Genomic DNA, 19,584 nt, shown 5'->3' with positions numbered 1-19,584 from the left:
TAAAATTTATTTATTAATGATATTGAGGACGGGATTAATAGCACCATATCTATTTTTGCAGATGACACTAAAATGTGTAGAACTGTACGGTCTATGGAAGATGTCCACAAACTACAAGCTGACTTAAACACTGAGTGATTGGGCATCAACTTGGCAAATGAGGTTCAATGTGGACAAATGTAAAGTTATGTATCTTGGTAGTAATAATCTCTGTGCTTCATATGTCCTAGGTGATGTAGCACTGGGAGAGTCACTTATAGAGAAGGATTTGGGTGTCCTTGTGGATGGCAGATTAAATTATAGTATACAATGTCAATCAGCTGCTTCTAAGGCCACCAGGATATTGTCATGCATTAAACAAGGCATGGACTCGCGGGGCAGGGATGTAATATTACCACTTTACAAAGCGCTGGTGCGGCCTCTTATGGAATACGCAGTCCAGTTCTGGGCACCAATCCATAGAAAGGACGCACTGCAGCTGGAAAAAGTACAGAGGAGAGCAACTAAAATGATAAGGGGCATAGAGGGTCTTAGTTATGAAGAAAGATTAAAAGAATTAAATTTATTTAGTCTTGAGAAGAGACGTCTAAGGGGGAACATGATTAACCTGTACAAGCATATAAATGGGCCATACAAAAAATATGGCGACAAGCTGTTCCATGTAAAATGTGCTCAAAAGACAAGGGGGCACTGCCTCCGATTGGAGAGGAAAAAGTTCAGTCTCCAGAAGCGTCAAAGCTTCTTTACTGTAAGAACTGTGAATCTGTGGAATAGACTTCCTCAGGACGTGGTCACAGCAGGAACAGTGGACAGTTTCAAAAAGGGTATAGACGAATTCTTAAAAGTAAAAAACATTAATGCTTATGGAAACGTGTAGAAATCCTATCCCTTGGTTGAACTTGATGGACGTTTGTCTTTTTTCAACCCTATTAACTATGTAACTATGTCTTGGGAGCACTGTTTATGCCTCTATTATGGGGGCAAAACATACAGAAACATTGTGTATGCTAGTGGTATATGGGCAATGTGTATCTAGTTCTGTTATGGAAGCACTGTGCATGACACTGTTATGGAAGCACTGTGTATGACACTGTTATGGAAGCACTGTGTATGGCACTGTTATGGAAGCACTGTGTATGGCACTGTTATGGAAGCACTGTGTATGGCACTGTTATGGAAGCACTGTGTATGGCACTGTTATAGAAGCACTGTGTATGCACTGTTATGGAAGCACTGTGTATGGCTCTAATATGGAAGCACTGTGTATGGCTCTATTATAGAAGCACTGTTATAGAAGCACTGTGTATCGCTCTAATATGGAAGCACTGTGTATGGCTCTATTATAGAAGCACTGTGTATCGCTCTAATATGGAAGCACTCTGTATTGCACTATTATGGAAGCACTGTGTATGGCACTGTTATGGAAGCACTGTGTATGGCACTGTTATGGAAGCACTGTGTATGGCACTGTTATGGAAGCACTGTGTATGGCACTGTTATGGATGCACTGTGTATGGCACTGTTATGGAAGCACTGTGTATGGCACTGTTATGGAAGCACTGTGTATGGCACTGTTATGGAAGCACTGTGTATGGCACTGTTATGGAAGCACTGTGTATGGCACTGTTATGGATGCACTGTGTATGGCACTGTTATGGAAGCACTGTGTATGGCACTGTTATGGAAGCACTGTGTATGGCACTGTTATGGAAGCCCTGTGTATGGCACTGTTATGGAAGCCCTGTGTATGATGGTGGATGTGGTGTTATGTTTAGAGTATAATGTTAGATAAATTTAAAATTGTCCTATAGAGGAGACTAGCTTTGGCTTTCCTGCATAAATACCAACCTCTTAGCGTTATGTGTGCCTACGTATTATTTATTTGAATTACTGCAACTTTCATACTTTTCCTCAGCTAAAAATATTAGTCAAAAATGCTAAGAGGAGTATTTTTACACTTTTCTGGAAAAATGTAGTGCAGCATTTGTATAAGGCCTCATGCACACCATAATTTGGTCATTTCCGGATCTATATGTACATTACGACGGCCCGCAAAAAAGGTAGAACATGTCCTTTTCTTGTCCATTTTGCAGACAAGTATAGGACATTTCTATAGTTGTGGGGAAAATGGTGGCATGCACATGGCTCGGAATCCGTGTTTTGCAGATCTGAGGTTTGCGGACAACAAAACGCATACGGTCCTGTGCATGAGGTCTTACAACAGTTTGTCCCAGAAGCAGAGAGCCATTCTGAACTCTCTGAACTTTTAAAACATATCTCCACTATGCTGGTGATTAGCCAGCATCATCCCAAATATCTGGAATAGCTAAATGGAGTAGGGACACACCCAGCTTTCCTGCTTCCAGGCTGATCTTAACCTGAATAAGGCCTCTTTCACACGAACGTGTGCGCACCGTAGCCGTATTGCGGACCGCATTTGTGGATCCGAAATACACAGGCACCGTTCCGTGTGCATTCTGCATCAAGGATGCGGACCCAATCACTTTAATGGGTCCGCAAATCCGATGATGCGGAATGGTGCGGAACGGAAGCACGGAACGGAACCCTACGGAAGCACTATGGAGTGATTCTGTGGGGTTCCGTCCCTTACTTCCATTCTGCAAAAAGATAGAACATGTCCTATCTTTTTGCGGAACGGCCGGATTGCAGACCCATTAAAGCGATCCACTGCGGCTGCCCCATAGTGGGTGTTCGTGCATTGCGGCCCACAATTTGCGGGCCACAGCACAGGCCTAAGTCTCTTGCACAGGACTGTTAGCTATTTTGTGGACCGCAAATTACGGATCCGCAAAACACAGATACTAGCCGTGTGCATTCTGCATGTGGATGCAATCAGTTTTTGATGCGTTCTAACAAGCATCAGAGAAAAACACATTGCATCCAGATGCCTTCAATTTTTCACGAAAGCCTCATTTCACTTCCCTGGAGCCAGGGATGCGTGGAGAACGCAAAATATAGAAGATGCTGCGATTTTTTCTGATTAGTGATAAACAATGCTCATGTGCACAGATCCAATGGGTCAGGATTCAGCCTGGATTCTATCCGTTAACAACACGCATCACATTCGGACAGAAAACTCACTCCTGTAACAGAGGCTTGAGGCTAGGTCTACATGACGACATTTGTCGCGCGACAGATAGGGCACAACTACACTGCAATATTTGTCGCGCAACATTTTGTTGCACCAATGTCGTGTGACAATTTTTATAATGGTAGTCTACGGTGTCGCACTGCAACATGCGACATGCTGCGACTGCAACGCGACAGTCGCAGAAAAATCCATCTCGAATGGATTTTCTGCGACTGTTGCGACGCAGTCGCAGCATGTTGCAGTGCGACACCATAGACTGCCTTTATAAAAATTCTCGCGCGACATTGGTGCAACAAAATGTCGCTCGACAAATGTCGTCGTGTAGACCTGGCCTAAGACAGGAACCTGGGTGAAGTGTAGATTTCCTTAAACACTTTTCAAATTACCCAAGCACCTAAAATAATGGATACCACCTTTTTAATGCTGTAGGATGTAATGCAAGAGAAGAATGGAAATAGAAACATGGCAATTAGCTATCTTTTTTATTCTGCCATGAAGCCATCAGAAGATGCGGTCATTTCCATATTGTAACCTTTAGGAAATTTTACTGTTAAATCAACAAAATATTCTTAGACAACTGCATATTGCAATTTCAATAAATAATTTTCTTAAGAGCTTTTAGGAAAATGATCATGTAGATTGGGTTTTGCATATTTCCGAGCTTTTCAATCTAGTTAAACAACAAAAATAAATGTCTACAGCATCATTTACTCATAGTTAAGAAATATGGATTACATCTAATGATATCATATTGCAGAGTTCTTCCTGTCAATTATGCGGATACTTCAATGAGATTTACTTTAACCCTTTCAAGCCCAAAGTTTTTTTTGGTTTTTTTTGTCTGTTCACATAGCCATATGAGGGCTTGTTTTTGTTGGGAAGCGGTAAAAAAAATTCCACCACAGTTTTACAGGTTTTTTAGTTACGACGTTCGATGTGCAATAAAACTGACTGGTTACTTTTATTCTACAGGTCAGTATGAATCCGTAAATACCTTATATGTATAGCTTTTCTTGCGTTTTGATAGTGATAAAAACATTTAATAGTGGGAATAGTTTTATTTTTTTGTGGCCGTATTTTGACCCCTATAACTTTTTTGTAATTATGTGTGCAGAGCTGTATGGGGGCTCATTTTTTGTGGGGCGATCTGAACTTTTCATTGATACCATTCTGGGGTGTGTATGATTTTTTCCGTTTTTGCTGTTTGCCGTATGGGGGATATATTTTTATACTATAGGCGTTTTTGCACATTGTGACACCGATGATGCACTTTTTTTTATTCTTTTATCTTTACTTTGGGAAAATGAGGGTGATTTGAATTGTTATGTTTTTTAAAATGTTTTAAATATTTTATTTTTTACACTTTTTTATAGTTCCCATAGGGAACTATAACAATCAATCATCTGATTGCTTTTATCATAGACTCCAATGCACTTGCATTGGAATCTATGATGATTTCACTACTTTCCTATGGAGCCCTATTACAGGCAAGGGCTTCATAGGAAATACTATGCAGCAGCCTCCTGGCATTCATAAAGACAGGGGCTGCTGCATACATGCTCCGGCTCCTCCAATCACCACACGGGGGAGCCGGAGCACAAGCGAAAGTGCGCACTTTCGGTTTCAGTGTGCTCAGATGCCGTGTTTAGGATTGACCACGGCATCTGAGAGGTTAAATGTTGGCGATCGGCATTACTGCCGATTGCGGTCATTAGCCGCGGGTGTCTGCTAAAGGAAGCAGGTGGCCACCCCCGGCTATGGCGCCCGCAGCGGGCAGAAGCGGGCGCCACCTTTAAACACCCGCCCAGCGCCATACATGTACGGCGCTGGGCGTGTAGGGGTTAATCAGCCATTTATGGTACGATCTGTCTATTAGCCAACGTTTTCCTTCTCTCAGAAAACACTTTCTGTAGATACCAGTGCAATAGCAATACAGCAAGGTGTGACAATGAGCCCACAAAATTATGATTTGATTTGACCACATTACACAAGATACTGCTATCTACCACCTTAGGCCTTGCAGCTGCATTTTCAAATAACTTAAAGGGGATATTCAAAAGGAAACCTTTATGACAATTCAGTCAGCTATATGGCAGCATGGTGGTTCAGTACTTAGTACTGGTGCCTTGCAGCGCTGGGGTCCTATGTTCAAATCTGACTTAGGACAATATATGCATGTAGTTTGTATGTTCTATTTAGGTTTTTAGGGCATTGGGAGTCTTGTTCTCTGGTCCATAGACACCCATTCATTTCAAATTCTGTCATGTTAGGCTAGGTCTACACGACGACATTTGTCACGCGACAAATTTTGTTGCACCAAATGTCGCGCGACAATATTTATAATGGCAGTCTATGGTGTCGCACTGCCACATGCAACATGCTGCGACTGCGACGCAACAGTCGCAGAAAATCAATTCGAGATAGATTTTTCTGCGACTGTCGCATCGCGCGAGAAATGTCGTTGTGTAGACCTAGCCTTATACTACATTTCCCCACAGCAGTGACTGCACACTGTCTGGCTGGATACACACTGCAAAAAGTCTCAATAGCGGGATAAAGGACAAAAAGAGTACAAACCAAACAGCAGGGAAAAATATATCCAAATATCAGATCAATATGTAAATATTTATTAATGCATAAAGTTACAAAAATCAATATTGAAACACAGTAGTGAATAAAAATGTAGAGACAGGTTTTCTCTCCAATTTTTGCATCATTTTTTCTGTATTGCTTTTTATATCATTGTACATGAATAAAGTAGGATGTTGGATAAATTTAAAATTGTCTACATTTGCTATTTCAGCATGGAAGACATTAAATATTTTCCTGCATAAATACCAACCTCTTAGGCCTCATGCACACGACCGTTTTTGTGGTCCGCAGCTTGGGTGTGGACCCATTCTTTTCAATGGGGCCGCAAAAGATGCGGACAGCACTCCGTGTGCTATCCGCATCCGTTGCTCCGTTCTGTGGCCCAGCAAAAAAAAAAAATATAGAATGTCCTATTCTTGTCCGTTTTGCGGACAAGAATAGGCATTTCTACAATGGGCCGCCTGTTCCTTTCCGCAAATTGCGGAAGGCACACGGGCGGTTTGTGGACCTCAAAAAACGGCACGGTCGTGTGCATGAGGCCATGGCGTTATGTGTGCCTACGTATTATTTATTTTAATTACTGCAACTTTAATACTTTTCCTTAGCTAAAAATATTCGTCAAAAATGCTAAAAGGAGTATTTTCATACTTTTCTGCAAAAAATGTAGTGCAGCAGTTGTATAAAGCCTCGTGCACACCATATTTTTGGTCATTTCCGGATCTATATGTTATGACGGCCCGCAAAAAAAAAGGTAGAACTTGTCCTTTTCTTGTCAATTTTTCAGACAAGTATAGGACATTTCTATAGTTGTGGGAAAAAATGGTGGCATGCGCACGGCCTGGATTCCGCGTTTTACAGGTCTGTGGTTTGCGTACAGCTGAACTCTGGACTTTTAAAGCATATCTCCACTATGCTGGTGATGAATAAATTATATGTTGATACTGTACATAAATTTTCCTCCTTTTTGGTTTACAGTATGTCTGGCTGGGTACAGCTAATCACTGTGGTGGCGCCCATTTTATAAGGATTGCCTGTAATTAAACAATCCCTATAAGGCCCCATTCACACAACCATATTTTTGGTCCGCATTCGATCTGCATTTTTTGCGGATAGGATGCGGACTCATTCATTTCAATGGATCCGCAAAAAAAGTGGACAGCATATAGTGTGCTGTCTAAATCCGTATGTTCGTTGTGTAGCCCTGCAAAAAGTAGAGAACATGTCCTATTCTTGTCCTTTTTGCGGACAAGAATAGGCATTGTTACTATGGATCCGCAAAAAAAAACTGATGCAACACGGACGGCATCCGTATTTTTTTTGAGGACCTCAAAATACATATGGTCATGTGAATGCACCCTAATGTAATGAAATTAGAGAAGTCAGTCCAATTTAAAAAAGGCTTACAGTATAATGTAGCTGCATGTTCAAGGGGTTGTCCCAGATAATTATCTCAGACCAAAAAAAAATCTCAAACTCTACAATGTGTTAGAATAAAAAAAACTCATATATTTACCCTATACTCCAGCACCGTTCTCTATGGCGCACCTCCGGTACTCCTGAAAGTCAGGCAAGTCACAGCTGCCGGAGCCGCGGGAGTACCAGAAATCCGCCACAGAGAACGGTGCTGGTGTAAATGGTAAGTATATAGGGGAGATTTATCAAAAGTGGTATAAAGCAACACTGGCTTAGTTGCCCATAGCAACCAATCAGATTCCACCTTTCATTTTTTAGAGCTCCTTTGGAAAATGAAAGGTGAAATCTGATTGGTTGTTAATGGCAACTAAGCCGGTTTTCCTTTACACCAATTTTGATAAATATCCCCCATGATATATATTTTTTAAAGATCCTGATCAAGATCCTGGACAACCCTGACTCCATATTATGAAAGCAGCAGCTTTGATCATCTCATTTTGGTTCTGTAGAGCGTGTTGGCCCACAGGGGAGCTGTAGTCAGCCACTTTATGTCACTTTACCAGCTTTATCCATTATATTAAAATCAGTAAGGTAATAACGTAAATGACATCTTCTACCACAAGACGGTATGGCATGCAATTTATCTCAATTACAAGAAATAATTGAATGTCGCCATTAAAGCAAAACATATATGTTTAAATCATAATACATTGTGGCCCCTAGGAATATTAAATCTGCCAATAATTTGCCATCTTGGTAGCTCGGAGATTTTGATAGAATACATTAGAAGTTGATGTTAGCTTTTTCAATCCTGTGCCGTCCCCGAGGCAACATATGGAGAAGTCTGATAAGCTGTAAGCATAATTACCAGTATCCTTTCTCCCTGGAAAGTTGCATTTGCTGCTGAGGTTTTCCTCGGTATGCATTCGGAAATTGTTTACTGCTGAGAATTAGTTTCCAAACGCCTCGAGCTTAAAAAGATGGACATAACTTGGTTGCACTCTGCATTTACTTTGTACACCATATTAGTCATTGCATGGTCCTACAGCTCTCATTTATCAAGGCAAAGTGTTTCCGCTGGCACAAAGCCGTTCATCAATGCCTTTTGAGCATGATTTGCAGTAGCTTAGGGTGATTGTATGTTTCGAATGTTTTCTTCACAACCCAATAGATGTCCTCATTTCGCCTAATGTGATTGCCATGCTTCACTGGACATGCTGCCTCTGCTTGTTCACAATACCAGTCTGCTGTTAGATAGCGATGCTTTATGTACCAGACAGCACCTGCAAATACCCAAAAGGTAGATTTAGAATCTCCCATAATGTCAATGTCATGTGCGTTTTTTTTCTACTCTTTTGTTAGAGAGATCCACAGACATGTCTATTCTTCATGATAGATTTATTTCCCATCAGGACTGCGATAATGATACAGGGGATGAAGTGTTTCAATGTCTGTGTCCAAGTGATTTCTAAATGGCTCTTAATTCAGAACTAAAATGTCACAGAAAAGTTCAGCTTTCTGCTTTGTATCTATAAGGGTATACGGCCTCTCAAGATAATATGTGGAATCTCATTATAGAAACTCAGAGAAAAATATAAATTTAAGGTCTCGTGCACACGGCCGTTGGTCAGCTGTTCAGTCCATTGGGGACTGCAATTTGTGGTCCCCAATGCACGGGCAACATCCATGCGGATTCCACAGACGGATCTAGACCCATTCAACTTGAATGGGTCCATGATCCATCCCCACCGCAAAAAAAATGGAACACAATTGTGTGTTTTTTTATAATTCCACCCCATTTGGAATTTTTCTCTGGCTTCCCACTACGTTGTATGTAATTGTAAATGGTGCATTAAAAAAAGTACAACTTGTATCATACGGCAAACAAAAATGAAAAAATTTAAAATTGCCCGGTCTTTAAGGGGTTATAAAAGGTCCCAGTTTCAGCAAATAAATCTTATATATTACATACTGAAAAGTTTTCATTTCTATTTAAATCTCTGTTTGTAGTCATTCAATGGTAACCTTGATTGTTCACTTCCAGAGGATAAAATTCTCTTCTTGCAATGTCCACAACTTGTTCATGTACAATTCGCATCTTGGCCAGAATTTTGCACTGGTAAAAGCCAAAGCCAAGAATGGGTGAAAAAAATTAGAAAATTTTTAAATCTTTCCATTGCGGTTGCTCTCTGTGTAGGATCCACACTTGGTTGTAAAATGCTAAATGTAAAACCAAAACACAAGGCCTTACTATACAGTTTTCAGATCATCTGATGACCAGGACAGATTTTTAGTTTTGTCTCCATTGTTAAACAAACTAGCTTAATTTGGTGACACCAGGAATTCCTTTTTTTTTATTTCGGATTTAGTTTGCCAAACTTACCCTTTACCTGTATAACTTCTGCAGCTCTACATCTGACCTGACCTGGATCTCTACTGCATTTCCAAATGTCTGCCTACTAATGCCATAGGTACAATGACCCTGTCAGTGCAATTCTGTTGTGTTGTCACATGCTAATTGAAAGCTCAAGGGCGTGCTAAAATAAATCTGCACCATGATAGTCCATCAAAGCCCTTTCCGAAAGGAGAAGGGCCCCCATTCAGTTCTCCAACTCTCCAAGCCAATAGATCCTGCAAGGGTCAAGGACCAGTGGCCTCCTCTTACTGAAGCTTGTTGATGCTGCAGCATATGCACAACACAGCTTTCCCTTACGTCCTGAACAGCAGCTCAACTGGGGTATTACTGCCCCTGTGGACAATCAGGACAGGTGGAACTTTTATTAAATTAATTAAAACAAAATAAAGTACTAATTAACCCATTAGGTCCCTATAAACCACTCCCCCTGCACTGACCCGGTGCGATATTTTTTCTGTCCTGCGGACAGAAAGGACGGGTGCTGGTCTCTTCTAGACCAATCTCTACTAATACTAGTCTAATACTATTCTATATTTTCTTACTTTCAGATTCGGGATCCCCTGGTGCCGAGGCGTCCGTTCGTGAAGGAATTAGAGCGGTTCACTGTGCGCTCCCTGTCCTCGGCAGCAAGGCGGGTGGCACTTCCTGGGCCTTCCAGGCCGCCTTTCGCCGCAATCTTGGTCCTCTTCCTCTCTCTGCTCGGCGGGGAGAGCGGGGCGCTTCCGAACTTCCGGTCCGGCGTCCAGACCGGAAGTAGTAGTTCCACTTACGTTTTGGTTCTTAAAAATAAGAATATTTTTTCTTTAGCCTGAATTAGGACCCTTTGGGGCCCCCTGGGTGGGGGGGTTCCGAGTTTTTTTTAGGGAATAGGGTGCTCACATCAGAGAGGTGGACCCCTCCCCTCTCTGCTATTTAAGAGGTTCAGTTGGCTTCAGCTGTCTCTCCATTTTGAGAGTTGCTGATGCCATAGTGCAGACACCTTGTACTGTGTGTTACTAAAGCCAGTGTGCCACGCACACTACTGCGGATGCTTCCTGAAGCCCAGCTGACGTTATCTGTTCATTTCTCCCACCCGTCGGCTGAATTATTGCAATGTCTTCTACAGGCTCGGGGGATGAACCCTCTTCAGGGCGAAGTCTACATCCAAGCCTAGGCACCTGACGTGTTGGGGCTGTAGCGCCTTACTGCCTGACGACTATATCTATAGCAGATGTCAGAATTGTCGCCCGCCCTCGAGATCCTGAGCCACAGTCTCTGGACATGATAACCTGGGTAAAAGAATTTGTAGGCAAGTCCATATCTGACGCATTAGCCCAGAAAAGACCCAGACAAAGTTCTTCTAGGAGATCTTCGTATTTTGGAGAAGACTTGATGGTTATTGATGAAGCCCATTCCTCGGCTTCAGATAGTTAGTCAAGATGATGAGGACTCTTCCACCCACATATTTCCGGTTGAAAAAGTTCAGCGACTGTTGAGACCCATCAGGTCAAGGGACCAAGATGTTGATCAAGGGGAAGCTTCTGCATCCACCTCTAGGGGCCTAGGGCCTTCAAAGTGGAGTAGTCACTCAGAAGTTTAATGGCAGCTGAATGGAAGCATCCAAAAAAAGGGACCAGTAATATCAAAGAGGTTCAAAACCTTATACCCCTTAGTCCAGGGTAATCTGGACCAATGGGGCCCCCTTCCCAAGGTGGACGTAGCCATATCCAAGCTATCAAGACGCACCGTGGTTCCCTCTGACGATGATTCTAATCTCCAGGATCCTCTGGATAGAAGGATTGAGTGCACTTTAAGAAGAAGTTATTCTGCTGCATCCGCTTCCGCCTCAGTTGCACTTGCGTCCTCGGAGGTAGCCAATTTTTTCTCAGGAAGAAGCTCCTGGAAATCCAAACAGATCTAAACTCTGGCGTGGCTAGAGCTGATATCTCTTCTCAGTTCAGGTCTGCGCTTTTGGGGGCGGACTTCTTAAGTGAGGCAACATCTCAACAGCTGAGGTTGGCTTCAAAGTCTATGGCTCTGTCTGTGGCTAGTAGGAGGCCTCTCTGGCTCAGGCCCTGGAAGGCAGACAGTGCCTCTAAATACAATCTTTGTGGTCTCCCCTATGAACCAGGGAGACTATTTGGGTCTGAGCTAGACAAGATTATGGAGGGACTCTCTGATAAAAAGGGAAAGTGTCTCCCTCAGCAATCATCTAGAGGGAGAGGTAGGCAGTTGAGGGGATCTAGATCCCAATCCTACCATAGATCCGACAGAGGGCAAAGCTCTCGCGGCAGAGGATATCCTCGCACCCGCGACCCGGGGGAAAAAAAGTCGAGCCTTTGACGCCATCTCTACTCCCCTGTCAGGTCTTATCTTAGACCATCTTATTCCCATTGGGTTCTTCAGGTTATAAGGGAGGGGTACAGAATAAGTTTCTTAGCTCCTCCTCCTTCAAATTTTGTGAGGACTTCACTCCTCTCTCCAGTAAAGCAGGCATGCCTAGAAAAATCCACCCTTCTTTACCTACAGAAGGAAGCTCTGGAGGAGGTACCCTCTGCAGAGAAGGGATCAGGAGTGTACTCCCCCGTGTTCCTTGTACCTAAGCCGGATGGGAGCTGGCGAATGATAATAGATCTCCGCTACCTTATCCATTTCATAACCCAAAAACGGTTCAGAATGGAGACCATTCGCTCAGTCATAGCAGTTCTGCAACCAGAGGACCTCATGGTCACCATCGACCTCAAGGATGCGTATCTTCATGTACCCGTTCATTGGGATCACAGAAGATACCTACGGATCTCTGTCTCTCCAAAGGGCACTGTCAGACATTTTCAATTTGCTGTCCTGCCTTTTGGAATCTCTTCTGCCCCCCACACCTTCACAAAGGTTGTGGTCGCTATAGTGGCAGCCTTGAGGCTAGAATGTCTAGAGATTTTTTCTTATCTAGACGACTGGCTACTAAAGGCCACGTCTCAGAATGTGTTGCAGAATCATCTTCATCAGGCTCTTACTTTTTTCCAGCATTTAGGCTGGATAATAAATTGAGAAAAATCAGAAATCGTACCGGCAACATCAAGAAGATTCTTGGGGTTCATAATAGACTCCTCTCGGATGACTCTCTCCCTCACTCCGGAGAGACGCCAGAAAGTAATCAGAGCTGCAGGGTTCCTAATGGTCCCCCGTGTGGTTTCCATCAGAACCTTGATGAAGATGTTGGGCCACATGTCAGCAACTGCAGAGGCAGTCCCTTGGGCCCTGGCACACTTGCGCCCTCTTCAGTCAGAAGTCTTGGGCCTGTGGAACCGCAACCCTACTGGGTTAGACAAGAAATGCTCCCTGTCTCCTCAGGTATGCCACTCCCTCAGGTGGTGGAAGCAGCTGAAAGATGGGAGGTCCTTGATTCCACCCCGTTGGATCATGTTGACCACGGATAAATCCCTTCTAGATTGGGGAGCCCACCTAGAAGAAGATCCAGTACAGGGTACTTGGACTCCAAAAGAGAGCAAAATGTCATCAAACTTAAGAGAATTAAGAGCGGTCCGGTTGGCGCTCCTACACTTCGCACCACAAGTCCAGAGCAAAGCAGTCAAAATTTTCTCGGACAACATGATGACAGTATTCTACTTAAACAGACAGTGAGGAACAAGATCTCAACCTCTCCTCCAGGAAGTGGGATTGATCCTGTCTTGGGCAGAAAAGAACCTTACCCACCTAGCCGCGGTTCACATCAGAGGAACCCTCAATGTGGTGGCAGATCGCCTAAGTCGAAATCTTCCGGTGCCAGGCGAGTGGTCCCCAAGCCAAGAAGTCTTCCATCAGATTACTCAATGGTGGGGAATGCCAGAGATCGATCTTATGGCGACAAGGTTCAACGCCAAGGTTGACAGATTCTGCTCCTTATACAGGGAGGACAATCCTTGGGCGGTAGATGTTCTGTCCATTCCGTGGAGGTTCAGGCTGGCCTATGTATTCCCTCCAGTTTCCATGATACCGACGGTATTGATGAAACTCAGGCAAGACCAGATCTCAGTGATCGCCATAATACCCTTCTGGCCAAAGAGGTCTTGGTTCACCCAGCTCATGCAGATGAGCCAGGGACAATATTGGAAGCTTCCCCTGAGGCAGGACCTAGTACATCTGGCAGGGTCCTGCCTAGACTTGAAGAGTCTCAACCTGACAGTCTGGAGGTTGATTGCCCCCTTCTAGAGTCTAGAGGGTTTTTTGCGAGGGTCCTAAGGACTTTGTCCCATTCCAGATGGGAATCCACCAACAAGGCCTATTCGAGAGTCAGAAGGATTTTTCTGCAGTGGTGTGCTCTAAATAAGGTATCCTCATTAAATCCCCCTCTTTCTTCCATTCTTCAGTTCCTACAGGATGGACTAGACAAAGGTCTCAAACCTTCAACCCTAAGGGTACATATCTCAGCTTTGTCTGCAGTTTTGGAGAAGCCTTTTTCTCAGGACCCTCTAATCAAAAGGTTCCTGAGGGGAGCTGAAATACTACAACCTAGGATCCTGAGTCCGATACCTCAGTGGGATCTTTCAGTCCTGCTCATGGGGTTATGCTCTCCCCCTTTGAGCCCCTTCAGAGCATGGATTTAAAGTTCTTATCTTGGAAGACCTGTTTTTTGCTTGCCATTAAATCAGCAAAGAGAATTGGAGAATTGCAAGCCTTGGCTGCTGTGGAGCCATATACTCTATTCTTGCCAGATAGAGTCCCCCTAAGGTTTCTCCCTACCTTTGTTCCTAAGGTGCCTTCTTTCCACAATCTAAACCAGGTCATTTCCTTACCTGTTTTTTATCCGTCACTAGAGTTGAGCGAACACCTGGATGTTCGGGTTCGACGAGTTCGGCCGAACTTTCGAAAAATGTTCGGGTTCGGGATCCGAACTCGACCCGAACTTCATCCCGAACCCGAACCCCATAGAAGTCAATGGGGACCCGAACTTTTGGGCACTAAAAAGGCTGTAAAACACACCCGGAAAGGGCTAGAGGGCTGCAAAAGGCAGCAAAATGTAGTTAAATCCCCTGCAAACAAATGTAGATAGGGAAATGATGAGTTAACATAAAATAAATAAAAATTAAACAATATTAATTGGAGTGAGGTCCCATAGCACAGAATCAGGCTTCAAGTCACCCACCAATGGAGAAGGTCACTTACTATTATTTTGACCACAGCACCCAGACAAAGGAGAGAGGTCCCACAGCAGAGAACCAGGCATCATATCACCCACCACAGGAGTAGGCCACCATTTAGTTACTTTGACCCCTACACCCAGACGGAGGAGAGAGGTTACACAGCAGAGAATCAGGCATTTAGATCACCCACCACAGGAGTAGGCCACCATTGAATCAGACCCCGGCAACCATGTCAGATGGCACAAGCATAAGCTTTATATCAATCAGCACAGGAGAAGGCGACTTTGACAGACTTTGACCCCTACACCCGGACGGAGGAGAGAGGTTTCAAAGCAGAGAATCAGGCATTTAGATCACCCACCACAGGAGTAGGCCCCAATTTAATGGGACCCCGGCAACCATGTCAGATGGCACAACCATCAGCTTCATATCAATCAGCACAGGAGAAGGCGACTTTGAAAGACTTTGACCCCTACACCCAGACGGAGGAGAGAGGTTTCACAGCAGAGAATCAGGCATTTAGATCACCCACCACAGGAGTAGGCCCCCATTGAATCAGACCCTGGCAACCATGTCAGATGGCACAACCATCAGCTTCATATCAATCAGCACAGGAGAAGGCGACTTTGAAAGACTTTGACCCCTACACCCAGATGGAGGAGAGAGGTTTCACAGCAGAGAATCAGGCATCATATCAACCACCACAGGAGAAGCCACCATTTAGTTACTTTGACCCCTGCACCCAGGAAGAGGAGAGAGGCACCACAGCACATATTCTGGCATCATATCAGCCACCACAGGAGAAGCCACCATTGAGTTACTTTGACCCCCGCACCCAGGAAGAGGAGAGAGGCACCACAGCACATATTCTGGCATCATATCAGCCACCACAGGAGAAGCCACCATTGAGTTACTTTGACCCCTGCACCCAGGAAGAGGAGAGAGGCCCCACAGCACATATTCTGGCATCATACTAACCACCACAGGAGAAGCCACCATTGAGTTACTTTGACCCCTGCACCCAGGAAGAGGAGAGAGGCCCCACAGCACATATTCTGGCATCATATCAGCCACCACAGGAGAAGCCACCATTGAGTTACTTTGACCCCCGCACCCAGGAAGAGGAGAGAGGCACCACAGCACATATTCTGGCATCATATCAGCCACCACAGGAGAAGCCACCATTGAGTTACTTTGACCCCTGCACCCAGGAAGAGGAGAGAGGCCCCACAGCACATATTCTGGCATCATATCAGCCACCACAGGAGAAGCCACCATTGAGTTACTTTGACCCCCGCACCCAGGAAGAGGAGAGAGGCACCACAGCACATATTCTGGCATCATATCAGCCACCACAGGAGAAGCCACCATTGAGTTACTTTGACCCCTGCACCCAGGAAGAGGAGAGAGGCCCCACAGCACATATTCTGGCATCATACTAACCACCACAGGAGAAGCCACCATTGAGTTACTTTGACCCCTGCACCCAGGAAGAGGAGAGAGGCCCCACAGCACATATTCTGGCATCATACTAACCACCACAGGAGAAGCCACCATTGAGTTACTTTGACCCCTGCACCCAGGAAGAGGAGAGAGGCCCCACAGCACATATTCTGGCATCATACTAACCACCACAGGAGAAGCCACCATTGAGTTACTTTGACCCCTGCACCCAGGAAGAGGAGAGAGGCCCCACAGCACATATTCTGGCATCATATCAGCCACCACAGGAGAAGCCACCATTGAGTTACTTTGACCCCCGCACCCAGGAAGAGGAGAGAGGCCCCACAGCACATATTCTGGCATCATATCAGCCACCACAGGAGAAGCCACCATTGAGTTACTTTGACCCCTGCACCCAGGAAGAGGAGAGAGGCCCCACAGCACATATTCTGGCATCATACTAACCACCACAGGAGAAGCCACCATTGAGTTACTTTGACCCCTGCACCCAGGAAGAGGAGAGAGGCCCCACAGCACATATTCTGGCATCATATCAGCCACCACAGGAGAAGCCACCATTGAGTTACTTTGACCCCCGCACCCAGGAAGAGGAGAGAGGCACCACAGCACATATTCTGGCATCATATCAGCCACCACAGGAGAAGCCACCATTGAGTTACTTTGACCCCTGCACCCAGGAAGAGGAGAGAGGCCCCACAGCACATATTCTGGCATCATACTAACCACCACAGGAGAAGCCACCATTGAGTTACTTTGACCCCTGCACCCAGGAAGAGGAGAGAGGCCCCACAGCACATATTCTGGCATCATATCAGCCACCACAGGAGAAGCCACCATTGAGTTACTTTGACCCCCGCACCCAGGAAGAGGAGAGAGGCACCACAGCACATATTCTGGCATCATATCAGCCACCACAGGAGAAGCCACCATTGAGTTACTTTGACCCCCGCACCCAGGAAGAGGAGAGAGGCACCACAGCACATATTCAGGCATCATATCACACACCACAGGAGAAGGCCTCTTTCAGTGATTTAGGCCTTTGGACCCAGACAGAGGAGAGAGGCACCACAGCACATATTCTGGCATCATATCAGCCACCACAGGAGAAGCCACCATTGAGTTACTTTGACCCCTGCACCCAGGAAGAGGAGAGAGGCCCCACAGCACATATTCTGGCATCATATCAGCCACCACAGGAGAAGCCACCATTTAGTTACTTTGACCCCTGCACCCAGGAAGAGGAGAGAGGCACCACAGCACATATTCTTGCATCATATCAGCCACCACAGGAGAAGCCACCATTTAGTTACTTTGACCCCTTCACCCAAACAGAGGAGAGAGGTTCCACATCAGAGAATCAGGCATCATATCAACCACCACAGGAGTAGGCCACAATTTAGTTTATTTGACCCCTGCACCCAGGAAGAGGAGAGAGGCCCCACAGCACATATTCTGGCATCATATCACACACCACAGGAGAAGGCCTCTTTCAGTGATTTAGGCCTTTGGACCCAGACAGAGGAGAGAGGTCAGAGATTAGCTTCATATCCCCCAGCACAGCAGAAGACCGCTTTATTTGACTTAGGCCTCAGCACCCAGACAGAAGACAGAGGTAGCATGGCAGAGGTTATGGCTTCATGTCACCCGTTAGTTTAACCGGCCACTTTCATCTGGTTAGGCCCCGGCGCCCAGACAGAGAAGAGTTTCATTCAACTGTGGGTTTCATAAAATTTGTATCAAATAAAGAAGTGGCCCGTAGCACAACAAGACATGTTTTAGGCAGTTAATAAGGACTACTCTGCACAAGGGAGGGACAGGTCCTGTGGGATCCATGCCTGGTTCATCTTTATGAAGGTCAGCTTGTCCACGTTGGCTGTGGACAGGCGGCTGCGCTTGTCAGTAATGACGCCCCGTGCCGTGCTGAATACGCGTTCAGATAAAACGCTGGCCGCCGGGCAGGAAAGCACCTCCAAGGCATAACATGCTAACTCTGGCCACGTGGACAATTTCGAAACCCAGTAGTTGAATGGGGCCGAACCATCCGTCAGGATGTGGAGGGGTGTGCAGACATACTGTTCAACCATGTTAGTGAAATGCTGCCTCCTGCTAACACGTTCCGTATCAGGTGTCGGTGCAGATAGCTGTGGCGTGGAGACAAAACTTTTCCACATTTCTGCCATGCTAACCCTGCCCTCAGATGAGCTGGCCGTGACACAGCTGCGTTGGCGACCTCTTGCCACTCCTCTGCCTTCACCTTCCACCTGTTCCCCTGTGACATGTGGGAATGCTCTCAAGAGCGCCTCTATCAGCGTGCGCTTGTACTCGCGCATCTTACGGTCGCGCTCCAGTTCAGGAATTAAAGTGGGCACATTGTCTTTATACCGGGGATCCAGCAGGGTGGCCACCCAGTAGTCTGCACACGTTAAAACGTGGGCAACTCTGCTGTCGTTGCGCAGGCATTGGAGCATATATTCGCTCATGTGGGCCAGGCTACCCATGGGTAAGGACAAGCTGTCCTCTGTGGGAGGCGTATCGTCATCGTCCACCGTATCCCCCCAGCCACGCACCAGTGATGGGCCTGGGCTGCCACCCCTCTGTGAACTTGCGTCATCCTCGTCCCCCTCCACCTCCTCCTCCTCATCCTCCTCGTCCTCCAGTACAGTGCCTTGGCTGGCGACTTGTGAACCTGTCCTCTGCTGCTTAAACAAACCTCCCTCTGAGCCACTTCGAACAGACTGGCCCGAAAGTGTTAGAAACGAGCCCTCATCCTCCTCCTCCTCCTCCACCTGGGCCACCTCCTCTAACATCATTGCCCTAAGTGTTTTCTCAAGGAGACATAGAAGTGGTATTGTAACGCTGATAACAGTGTCATCGCCACTGGCCATGTTGGTGGAGTACTCGAAACAGCGCAGCAGGGCACACAGGTCTCGCATGGAGGCCCAATCATTGGTGGTGAAGTGGTGCTGTTCGGCAGTACGACTGACGCGAGCGTGCTGCAGCTGAAACTCCACTATGGCCTGCTGCTGCTCGCACAGTCTCTCCAGCATGTGCAAGGTGGAGTTCCACCGGGTGGGCACGTCGCATATGAGGCGGTGAGCGGGAAGGCCGAAGTTCCGCTGTAGCGCAGACAGGCGAGCAGCGGCAGGATGTGAACGGCGGAAGCGCGCACAGACGGCCCGCACTTTATGCAGCAGCTCTGACATGTTGGGGTAGTGGTGAATGAACCTCTGCACCACCAAGTTCAGCACATGCGCCAGGCAAGGGATGTGCGTCAAACCGGCTAGTCCCAGAGCTGCCACGAGATTTCGCCCATTATCGCATACCACCAGGCCTGGCTTGAGGCCCACCGGCAGAAACCACTCGTCGGTCTGTTTTTCAATACCCCGCCACAACTCCTTTGCGCTGTGGGGCCTGTCCCCCAAACATATGAGTTTCAGAATGGCCTGCTGACGTTTACCCCGGGCTGTGCT

This window comes from Bufo bufo, chromosome 5 (genome assembly GCF_905171765.1).
Source record: "Bufo bufo chromosome 5, aBufBuf1.1, whole genome shotgun sequence".
NCBI lineage: Eukaryota > Metazoa > Chordata > Amphibia > Anura > Bufonidae > Bufo > Bufo bufo.
The sequence above is the reverse complement of the archived record's forward strand: the minus strand, read 5'-3'. Positions refer to the sequence as shown.